The sequence below is a fragment of the Oryx dammah genome, unplaced genomic scaffold (genome assembly GCF_014754425.2).
Source record: "Oryx dammah isolate SB20612 unplaced genomic scaffold, SCBI_Odam_1.1 HiC_scaffold_2, whole genome shotgun sequence".
Taxonomy (NCBI): Eukaryota; Metazoa; Chordata; class Mammalia; order Artiodactyla; family Bovidae; genus Oryx; species Oryx dammah.
The window spans coordinates 50538343-50550481 of NW_024070186.1; the positions used below are offsets into that span (position 1 = coordinate 50538343).

The window sequence follows — 12139 nt, forward strand, 5'->3', positions numbered from 1 at the left end:
CCATCATGGTCAACAAAAGAGTCTGAAATGCAGTACTTGGATGCAGTCTCAAAAACGACAGAATGATCTCTGTTCGTTTCCAAGGCAAACCATTCAATATCATGGTAATCCAAGTCTGTGCCCTGACCAGTAATGCTGAAGAAGCTGAATTTGAATGGTTCTATGAAGACCTACAAGACATTCTAGAACTAACACCCAAAAAAGATGTCCTTTTCATTATAGGGGACTGGAATGCAAAAGTAGGAAGTCAAGAAACACCTGGAGTTCCAGACAAATTTGGCTAGGAGTACAGAATGAAGCAGGACAAAGACTAATAAGAGTTTTACCAAGAGAATGCACTGGTGATAGCAAACATGCTCTTCCAACAACACAAGAGAAGAATCTATACATGGACATCACCAGATGGTCAATACTGAAATCAGAATAATTATATTCTTTGCAGCCAAAGATGGAGAAGGTCTATACGGTCAGCAAAAACAAGACCGGGTGCTGACTCTGGCTCAGGTCATGAACTGTTTATTGCCAGATTCAGACTGAAATTGGAGAAAGTGGGGAAAACCACTAGACCATTGAGGTATGACCTAAATCAAATCACTATTGATTATACAGTCGAAGTGACAAATAGATTCAAGGGACTAGATCTGATAGACAGAGTGCCTGATAAACTATGGACGGAGGTTCTTGACATTGTACAGGAGACGGGGTGCAAGACCATCCCCGTGGAAAAGAAATGCAAAAAAGCAAAATGGCTGTCTGGGGAGGTCTTACAAATAGCTGTGAAAAGAAGAGAAGCAAAAAGCAAAGGAGAAAGGGAAAGATATACCCATTTGAATGAAGAGTTTCAAAGACTAGCAAGGAAGTCCCTATGTGTGCATTCGTATACAAAATGCCTACTGGGAAAGAATTTTGGTGTAAAGTGTCTGTTTTAGATTCCAAGGGTAAGAGTGGCAGAACTGGGGGAAAAAATGCATGCATACTATTGTGTCCAGAAAGACTTCTACTTTTAGAGAAGACACTTGGAGATATAGCATAGAAAGTATAAACATGGCCAAATAACACATTTGGCAAAGGCATGGCTATTAAGCTGTGTTTTCACACAGGCTTCTGCACCTCACTCATTGACTAACGGCTTAATGTGATTAATTAAGTGTAGATTAATGTGTGTAGAAACCATGTGGGTTAGTAGGTTAGTACTGCTTGATGCTGTGTAAGTATGAACTTATGAACAAATGGCAGAAAATAAGATGCTTTGAGCTATGAATAGCAGGTATTAAGCTACTTTACTTACACAGATGTATATTTTATGTCTTGACTATAGTTGCCAAACTCTAAATCAGGACATATGATGTAGGTAGGGTTATGTTTATGGGGACAGTGTGACTGAGTATTTAGAATTGGGACTGTCCCATAGAATTCATTTATTCAGCATGCATTCAACAAGTACTTATCAAACTCCTACTCTATGCCAGGTATTATTATGGATGATAGAGATGCAGTGGTGATAAAAAAGAAAAATCCCTTCTCTTTAGAAGGGTCAAATGGATTATAGATAGATAAATTAATAAAAAGTAGGATAGGTTGGATAGTGATGGGTACTAGGGATAAAACCAAGCATATTGAAAGGGTGTAGCAGGTGGTACTGGGGATTATTATTTTTGATAAGGAGTGAACCACATTCATATCTGGAACATATGATAATGGACCCCCTTTGTGCTCCGCCTACCCACAGTCCTTAGATCTCCTTCATTTTTTCTTTAGATTCCATAGCTTGCTGTAACTTCAAGAAGAGAAAACTTTTCAGCATACAGAGTTAGGTAGGACTACTAAAAACTAAACCAAAGGACAATGCCCCAAACACCTTTTATTTATAGCCAAGTCTACCAAAACAGGTAAGTAGAAAGTATTGAGATACCCTGAGAGAGATGTGTAACTGAAAAGAAACTGCCCTTCACTCAAACATTGGAGTCTGAATCTTTGTACTTCCAATAGAATTGCCATTTTTAGTTTAATAAAGGAGACCAGTAATTAGAAGGAAACAGCAGAGACACCACTTTGCTGACAAAGGTCTGTATAGTCAAAGATATGATTTTTCCAGTAGTCACAGACGATGTGAGAGTTTGACCTTAAAGGAGACTGAGCAGCAAAGAACTGATGCTTTCAAATTGTGGTGCTGGAGAAGACTCTTGAGAGTCCCTTGGACAGCATAGAGATCAAGCCAGTCAATCCTAAAGAAATCAACCCTAAATATTCATTGGAAGGACTGTTACTGAAGCTGAAGCTCCAATATTTTGGCCACCTGATGTGAAGAATCAACTCATTGGAAAAGACTGATGCTGGGAAAGATTGAGGGCAGAAGGAAAAGGGGCAACAGTGGATGAAATGGTTGGATGGCATCACCAACTCAATGGACAGGAGTTTGAGTGAATTCCAGGACATAGTGAAGGACAGGGAAGCTTATCCTGCTACAGTCCATGGGGTCACAAAGAGTTGGACACAACTTAGTGACTGAACAACAACTAATTCCAGGGCAGGGATGTTGCACAGTGAGAACATGATACATGTTGTCATTTACTGGCTCAACGAAGAGCAAGCAGGAGAAGTATCAGGTCTCCTCAGTCTTCCGGAATATGCTCTGCACTTGCTGGCTACCTCTGCATGTGTTATTTTTTCTACCAGTTAAATGTTGTTGTTTTTAAACCTGGAATGCTCTCCTTCCTTGTTTTTGTTTATCAACACCCATCTCCTGGAGGATAGGGGCGCAGTTCTTTTTCTGTTTCCTTGACAGCTTCTGTGGTATTAGGCATCAGTAAGTGGTCAGTAAACGTGCTACATGAATGTGTGAACGGGATGAGAGAGGGGAGGACACCTGGCATTTACCCACCTTACTTTTCAGTCCACAAATAGCTGTTAGAAGTGGCCTTTCCAGGCTTTGTTCCACTTCTCACTTGCTTAGATTCTCCTTCCTCTCACATTCCTCTAATTAAAACATGGCAAGACTGTGGTTAAGGAGACTGCCAGACAACTAACTCAACCACCTGAGAGGAAGGCAGTTTTGCTTTCATGGTTTTTAAGTGGACATCAAATAGTTTCCTCTTTTCCATCTATCTGTAAAAGATGGCTTTTCCCCCCTCCTGATTGGGGAGCCTCCTCTTCCCTTCTTGCCTCACTAACTACTCCCTTGGCATCCTGCAGGTATACAGGCTAAAATAGGATTTCATTTGTAGCCTGTCAGCTCAATTCATCAGTTGACAGAGATATGGTTGAGCTTTAAGAAGGGTTTGGGAGGTAGAGTTATTAAGGGAGCAGCAGCAAGTTTGGTTTATGAGGGAGTGGGAGGTGCAGGATGAATATACAGATATTTTCCAGTTCTTTAAAGAGAGCAGAAATCTCAGGCTTTGGTCCCATCACCTGCATACTTTTCCATACTGTGTTCCTTAACACAGTAGAGTGTCCTTCACACATGCTGCACCTCAGCCTGCGAAGCTGCAGCCTGACAGCTGTTTCTCAGCCTGGGAAACACAAGTGGTTTGACCTGCCATATAAACAGGACTGTAATTCTTAGGTGAGTTGAGAAAACAAGAGGGAATTTCAGAAGCCTGGCATGATGAATCTTGGCTGGGTAAACTTTGCTTCCTCGCTGTTAGGCATTTCTTGGGGGTACAATGGTTTTTTTTTTTTTTAGCTTCATTTAAAATGACATTTAAAGATTTGTCCTGTGCTCATCATCATTCTCATTCTTGTTATCCTTTTGCTGTTTATTGAATGTCAACAGACAGCTGTAGTCCTTATGATGATTAGCTCATGTAATCCTCCTTGTAACCTTCCCAAGGAAGGATTTTTTGACCCTGAGTTCTAAATCACAATCTGGTACTAGATCAGAAAGGAAAACCATATGAATTTTCCTATGGAGGCATTAAGTTTGAGGTAGGGTAAAACTACAGAGGGAAGTAATTTATAAACTTTTCCCTGTGAGTGAGAGGATTTTATATTATTCCCACAGTACCCTGCTGCTGCTAAGTTGCTTCAGTCGTGTTGTGACCTTATGGACTGTAGACCGCTGGGCTCTTCTGTCCATGGGATTCTCCGGGCAAGAATACTGGGGTGGGTTGCCATGCCCTCCTTCAGGGAATCTTCCCAACCCAGGGATCAAACCTGTGTATCTCTTACATCTCCTTCATTTGCAGACGGGTTCTTTATCACTACAGCCACCTGGGAAGCCCCCCACGACACCCTAAAAGTCTAGTATTTCATTTTATAAATGGAATAGAGGAGTTTGGATTCACATAAAAGAGAAACAAGTCAAACCATAATTATGCTTCATTGCTCTGAAAATTAGTCTTTACATTTATTGATGAATTTTTCAGCCTCAAGGTCCACGTGAGATTGATAATTCAGATCACATCCTCAGTCTACAGTAACGCATTCTACAGTGGGGAAAATTAAGACCCCAAAAGTGTACTCCAGATTATTTTCTGATGAATCTTGATGGTATGTTTTCTTATGTAATTTCAAAACTAGTTTGAATAGTTTAAAAATAGCTTTGAGTTTGCTACTTGTAAACATGCCTAAGGTTACAATAAGAGTGTTTAGGAACTATTTAAAGAAACTTTCTAATTGCCCACTTTAGCACAGATTATAAATCAGCAAAGCATTTTCCAAATTCCTGTTCCATGCTGGAAACTGGTGTTGGGAATGGAGTTCTGTTGAACAGTACCAGCTATAGCCTGTACCTACCTTGGACAGCACCCAAAAGGGTTGAATATTAGGCATATTGGAATGCACTTATTTAAACATGGTTTCTGTTTAAATAACCAGGGAGAATCTGGTTTTTCATCACTGGCCACATGATTGAAAATTAACCTGTGTGTGGTCTGAATTAACTTTTTAAAAAAATTTATTTATTTTTTATCAAAGGATAATTGCTTTACAGACTTGTTTTCTGTCAAACCTCAACATGAATCAGCCATAGGTATACGTATATCCCCTCCCTTTTGAACCTCCCTCTCATCTCCCTCCCCGTCCCACCCTTCTAGGTTGATACAGAGCCCCTGTTTGAGTTTCCTAAGCCTTACAGCAAATTCCCATTGGCTGTCTATTTTGCATATGGTAATGTAAGTTTCCATGCTACTCGTTCCATACATCTCATCTTCCCATCCCCTCTCCCCATGTCCACAAGTCTATTCTCTATGTCTGTTTCTCCATTGCTGCCCTGTAAATAGATTCTTCAGTAAATTTTTCTAGATTCCATATATATGTGTTGCTGCTGCTGCTGCTGCTAAGTCGCTTCAGTCGTGTCCGACTCTGTGCGACCCCATAGACGGCAGCCCATCAGGCTCCCCCGTCCCTGGGATTCTCCAGGCAAGAACACTGGAATGGGCTGCCATTTCCTTCTCCAATGCATGAAAGTGAAAAGTGAAAGTGAAGTTGCTCAGTTGTGTCCGACTGTTAGCCACCCCATGGACTGCAGCCTACCAGGCTCCTCTGTCCATGGGATTTTCCAGGCAAGAGTACTGGAGTGGAGTGCCATTGCTAGAATATGATATTTACCTTTCTCTTTCTGGCTTACTTCACTCTGTATAATAGATTCTAGGTTTATCCACCTCATTAGAATTGACTTAAGGAGTTCCTTTTTATGGCTAGGTAATATTGCATTGTGTATATGTACCACAACTTCTTTATCCATTCATCTGTTGATGGACATCTAGGTTGCTTCCATGTCCTAGCTATTGTAAATAGTGCTACAATGAACAATGGGATACATGTGTCTTTTTCAATTTTGGTTTCCTCACGGTATATGCCTAGGAGTGGAATTGCTGGGTCATATGGTGATTTTATTCCTAGTTTTTAAGGGAATCTCCATACTGTCTTCCATAGTGGCTGTATCAATTTACATTCCCACCAACAGTGCAAGAGTGTTCCCTTTTCTCCACACTCTCTCCAGCATTTATTGTTTGTAGACTTTTTGATGATGGCCATCCTGACAGGTGTGGGGTGATGTCTCACTGTAGTTTCAATTTGCATTTCTCTAATAATGAGCAATATTGAGCATCTTTAGCCATCTGTATGTCTTCTTTGGAGAAATGTCTATTTAGGTCTTTTTCTCACTTTTTGATTGGGTTGTTCGTTTTTCTGACCTTGAGTTGTATGAGCTGCTTGCATATTTTGGAAATTAATCCTTTGTCAGTTGTTTCATTTGCTATTATTTTCTCCCATTCTGAGGGTTGTCTTTTCACCTTGCTTATAGTTTCTTTGCTGTGCAAAAGCTTTTAAGTCCCACTTGTTTACTTTTGTTTTATTTCTGTTACTCTAGGAGGTGGGTCATAGAGGATATTGATTTCATTTATGTCATCAAGTATTCTTCCTATGTTTTCCTCTAAGAGTTTTTATAGTTTCTGGTCTTATATTTAGGTCTTTAATCCATTTTGAGTTTTTCTTTGTGAATGGTGTTAGAAAGTGTTCTAATTTCATTCTTTTACATGTAGCTGTCCAGTTTTCCCAGCACCATTTATTTTAGAGGCTGTCTATGCCCCATTGTATATTCTTTCCTCCTTTGTCAAAAATAAAGTACACACAGGTGCATGGGTTTACTTCTGAGCTTTCTATCTTGTTCCATTGGTCTATATTTCTAGATTTCACTCTTCCATTTCTACCCCATGAAACTATTCTATGAAGCTTTCTGTAAATATATCTCCCTACTCTATCCCAAGCACTGGCTATATATGCAGAGCCCAGTGTAAAAGGAAAATTCAGGGCCCCTTTTCAAATTAAAACAATTGGAACAAATTACAAGACAAGGACAGCTCAGCATTAAACTAAGTATGCCCTTTTAAACATGGGAATTTGTTCAACCACACGGGTCACATGCCTATGAATCCAGCCCTACCCTCCTCCTTTCTTCTAATCAACCTCTACAATCTCTCTGTGGCCTCCAAGGATCCTGCCCTTGGCTTGGCAATCTGAATCTGACCTCATTTGCTTTGGACTGCAATGAAGACAAGCAATTCTTTCCCTGGCACAAAGACTGGCCTTCTTGACAAGATGTATAGCATGGCATTTACATCTATATGGTCTATGATTCCAGAGTTATTCAATGAAGCAGTAGTCATTTGGGGAGAAAAAAGGGCATTTGGGCATTTAAGGCCCAAACAAAACATCATTTTGTTAGAAATGAGTGGCAAAAAGGAGGTTTCGGTTACTATGTGGTAGATTTCTTCTAATTGACCTTAGTTTAAGGGATCCAACATTGGATCCCAGGATTGCTTTCGCTTTAAACTTCTAGGTGGTCTGGTTGCCTTTCTGCCTTCGTGTCTTTCCTTCATGGTTGTAGAGTAACAGAGGGAATGGTGCAGCTTATATAAGGAAAACTTAAGCAGTACACTGAACTCACCCTTAAGAACTTGAAAACACAGTGCAAGTGAAGATAGAAAGTGACAGTGTTAGTTGCTCAGTCATGTCCGACTCTACGACCTCATAGACTGTAGCACACCAGGCTCCTCTGTCCATGGGATTTCTCAGGCAAGAATACTGGAGTGGGTAGCCATTCCCTTCTCTAGGGGATCTTCCTGATGCAGGGATTGAACCTGAGTCTCTTGGATTGCAGGCAGAGTCTTTACCATCTGAGCCATAATACATACAGTATCTGTGAATTAAATCAAACCATGCTGGATCAAGCAGGGGCTGGCAAGTGTAGATATGTAAGACAACAGGGAGTGGTGGGCAGTCAGGGTAAGCACCAGAGGAAGCATGACCCACATGGAGGAAAAAATGTTCTGCTTCAGCTTGTTATTGCCATATTGTATTTAGCCTTGTCTTTGTCCAATGGGGCTAAACTCTTCAGATACTGTTCAGTTCAGTCACTCAGTAATGTCTGACTCTTTGTGACCCCATGAATTGCAGCACGCCAGGCCTCCCAGTCCATCACCAACTCCTGGAGTTCACTCAAACTCATGTCCATTGAGTCAGTGATGCCATCCAGCCATCTCATCCTCTGTCGTCCCCTTCTCCTTCTGCCCCAATACCTCCCAGTATCAGAGTCTTTTCCAATGAGTCAGCTCTTTGTATGAGGTGGCCAAAGTATTGGAGTCATCAGTCCTTCCAAAGAACACCCAGGACTGATCTCCTTTAGAATGGACTGGTTGGATCTCCTTGCAGTCCAAGGGACTCCCAAGAGTCCTCTCCAACACCACAGTTCAAAAGCATCAATTCTTCGGCAGTCAGCTTTCTTCACAGTCCAACTCTCACATCCATACATGACCACTGGAAAAACCATAGCCTTGACTAGACAGACCTTTGTTGGCAAAGTAATATCTCTGCTTTTGAATGTGCTATCTAGGTTGGTCATAACTTTCCTTCCAAGGAGTAAGTGTCTTTTAATTTCATGGCTGCGATCACCATCTGCAGTGATTTTGGAGCCCCCCAAAATAAAGTCTGACACTGTTTCCCCATCTATTTCCCATGAAGTGATGGGACCAGATGCCATGATCTTCGTTTTCTGAATGTGGAGCTTTAAGCCAACTTTTTCACTCTCTCTTTCACTTTCATCAAGAGGCTTTTTCATTCCTCTTCACTTTCTGCCATAAGGGTGGTGTCATCTGCATCTCTGAGGTTATTGATATTTCTCCCGGCAATCTTGATTCCAGCTTGTGTTTCTTCCAGTCCAGCGTTTCTCATGATGTACTCTGCATAGAAGTTAAATAAGCAGGGTGACAGTATACAGGCTTGACGTACTCCTTTTCCTATTTGGAACCAGTCTGTTGTTCCATGTCCAGTTCTAACTGTTGCTTCTTGACCTGCATACAGGTTTCTTAAGAGGCAGGTCAGGTGGTCTGGTATTCCCATCTCTTTCAGAATTTCCCATAGTTTATTGGGATCCACACAGTCAAAGGCTTTGGCATAGTCAATAAAGCAGAAATAAATGTTTTTCTGGAACTCTCTTGCTTTTTCGATGATCCAGTGGATGTTGGCAACTTAATCTCTGGTTCCTCTGCCTTTTCTAAAACCAGCTTGAACATCTGGAAGGTAATGGTTCACGTATTGCTGAAGCCTGGCTTGGAGAATTTTGAGCATTACTTTACTAGCGTGTGAGATGAGTGCAATTGTGCAGTCGTTTGAGCATTCTTTTGCATTGCCTTTCTTTGGGATTGGAATGAAAACTGACCTTTTCCAGTCCTGTGGCCACTGCTGAGTTTTCCAAATTTGCTGGCATATTGAGTGCAACAATTTCACAGCATCATCTTTCAGGATTTGAAACAGCTCAACTGGAATTCCATCACCTCCACTAGCTTTGTTTGTAATGATGCTTTCTAAGGCCCACTTGACTTCACATTCCAGGATGTCTGGCTCTAAGTGAGTGATCACACCATCGTGATTATCTGGGTCATGAAGATCTTTTTTGTACAGTTCTTCTGTGTATTCTTGCCACCTTTTCTTAATATCTTCTGCTCCTGTGAGATCCATACCATTTCTGTTCTTTATCGAGCCCATCTTTGCATGAAATGTTCCCTTGGTATCTCTAATTTTCTTGAAGAGATCTCTAGTCTTTCTCATTGCATTGCTTTCCTCTATTTCTTTGCATTGATCGCTGAGGAAGGCTTTCTTATCTCTCCTTGCTATTCTTTTGAACTCTGCATTCAGATGCTTATATCTTTCCTTTTCTCCTTTGCTTTTCGCTTCTCTTCTTTTCACAGCTATTTGTAAGGCAGCCATTTTGCTTTTTTGCATTTCTTTTCCATGAGGATGGTCTTGATCCCTGTTTCCTGTACAATGTCATGAACCTCCGTCCATAGTTCATCAGACACTCTATCTATCAGATCTAGTCCCTTAAATCTATTTCTCACTTCCACTGTATAATCATAAGGGATTTGATTTAGGTCATACCTGAATGGTTGAGTGGTTTTCCCTACTTTCTTCAATTTAAGTCTGAATTTGTCAATAAGGAGTTCATGATCTGAGCCAGTCAGCTCCTGGGCTTGCCATTCCCTTCTCCAGTGGATCACATTCTGTCTGACTTCTCCACCATGACCTGCCCATCTTGGGTGGCCCCACATGGCGTGGCTTAGTTTCATTGAGTTAGACAAGGCTGTGGTCCATGTGATTAGATTAATTAGTTTTCTGTGATTATGGTTTCAGTGTGTCTGCCCTCTGATGCCCTCTCTCAACACCTACCGTTTTACTTGGGTTTCTCTTACCTTGGACATGGGGTATCTCTTCACAGCTGCTCCAGCAAAGTTCAGCCTCTGCTCCTTACCTTGGACGAGGGGTAACTCCTCATGGCTGCCCCTCCTGACCTTGAATGGGGAGTAGCTCCTTTTGGCCCTCCTGTGCTGGCGCAGCCATAGCTCCTTGACCGTCAGATTCTGTAGAATGAGCTATAAACCTTGATTTGTTTGACTGTGATCTATATTTATCTAGTTGTCTATCTTCTATCTGGCTGTGTTGGGTCTTCGTTGTGGCACTTGGGCTCTGGAGTGGGCAGGCTCAGTAGTTGCGGCTGGTGGGCTTCATCGCTTTGCATCATGTGGGATCTTAGTTTCCCATCCAGGGATCAAACTGTCATCCCCTGCCATTGCAAGGCATATGCTTAAGTACTGGACCACCAAGGAAGTCCCTTGACTAGGATATTTTCCAATTAAAGAAAAATACTATCAAAATGAATTCATTTCAATCCTTAAACAGACATTAAAAAACAACAACCTTGTTTTCTAGAGGTAATCATGGGAAGTGACCAGATTCCTTCTTTAGGGGAGGCAGCCATAGTAATAGACCTAACTTTAACATCTTTGATGAGGCCATCCCTAGTAAGGAGACAGAGTTAGAGCAAGAGTTGCCAATAGACGTTGAGGTTTATGATACAAAAGGAGTTCCAAATTTTCTGTATTGGTGGGGCTTCGGGGGTTAACAGGGAGATTGATTTTGGGAGACCTGTTTTGGAGCTGTGTTTGCATAGTAAACTCACTGTTTTTACTCAAATTTTATGACATAGATCATAAAAATTAACTCAGCTTTCTAATGATTTTCCCTACACTTTAGATAAGATGGCAAAGACAACATTTGCCCATCTGCAGGAATGGACAGAACGTTTTAGGACTTTCTTAGTCTGATGCCATTAAAAATGCATTAATTTTTCCCCCTTTTTATGTGCTCAGCAATTTTTTATGATTTGGCTTCCCAAGTGAATCTACCAGAGGGAAGGCAGTGGGTGAGCTCTGCAGGTTAGAATGTTGGTGTTTCTGTGAGTACTTATTGTTAATTGTAATTTTTAATTTATTGATTGATTTTTTTCAGTATTTATTATTTATTTAGGTATTTATTTGGCTGTGCCGGGTCTTAGTTGTGGCATGTGAGATCTAGTTCCCTGACCAGGGATTGAACCCTGGGGCCCCCTGCATTGGCAGCATGGAGTCTTAACCTCTGGACTACCAGGGAAGTCCTTTGCTAATTGTAATTTAGTAACTTGACATTCTAGGTTTGTGCTTATGACTATGGTTATACTGTGGATCTGCCAGTGAAATTCGGAATCTCTCTGGTGTGCTGACACAGTCAGTTTTGAATTTGCACAGGCTCTATACTATGGCAAATTTGCTAAAGTAAGGAATATTACTTTGGGAGGTGCCTTGGCAGTTTTTCCCTGTGACACTAAAAATGTAACTTGACTGTATGCATCTTTCCTATTTGAATTTCTTTAGTAGTAGAGATTAGACACTTACTTGAAAGTGAAAGTGAAGTCACTCAGTCATGGCTGATACTTTGCGGCCCAATGGACTGTAGCCTACCAGACTTCTGCATCCCTGGCATATTCCAGGCAAGAGTACCGGAGTGGGTTGCCATTTCCTTCCAGGGGATCTTCCCGACCTAGGGATCTTTCGACCTAGGGATTGAACCCAGATCTCCTGCATTGCAGGGAGACACTTTATCCTCTAAGCCACCAGGGAAGCCCTAGATGAAAGGAGGAAAGTGAAGTCGCTGAGTTGTGTCGAGCTCTTTGTGACCCCATGGACTGCAACCTACCAGGCTCCTCCGTCCATGGGATTTTCCAGGCAAGGATACTGGAACGGGTTGCCATTTCCTTCTGCAGGAGATCTTCCCGACCCAGGGATTGAACCCGGGTCTTCTGCATTGTAGGTAGACGCTTTACCATCTG

General features: G+C 41.6%; 1 protein-coding gene across 1 annotated transcript in view; it reads left to right on the top strand.

Annotated features, from left to right (window-relative positions):
- PPM1L (protein phosphatase, Mg2+/Mn2+ dependent 1L) overlaps positions 1–12139 on the top strand; it is a 324870-nt gene that overhangs the window by 86529 nt on the left and 226202 nt on the right. The gene's annotated exons all lie outside the window — the stretch shown is intronic.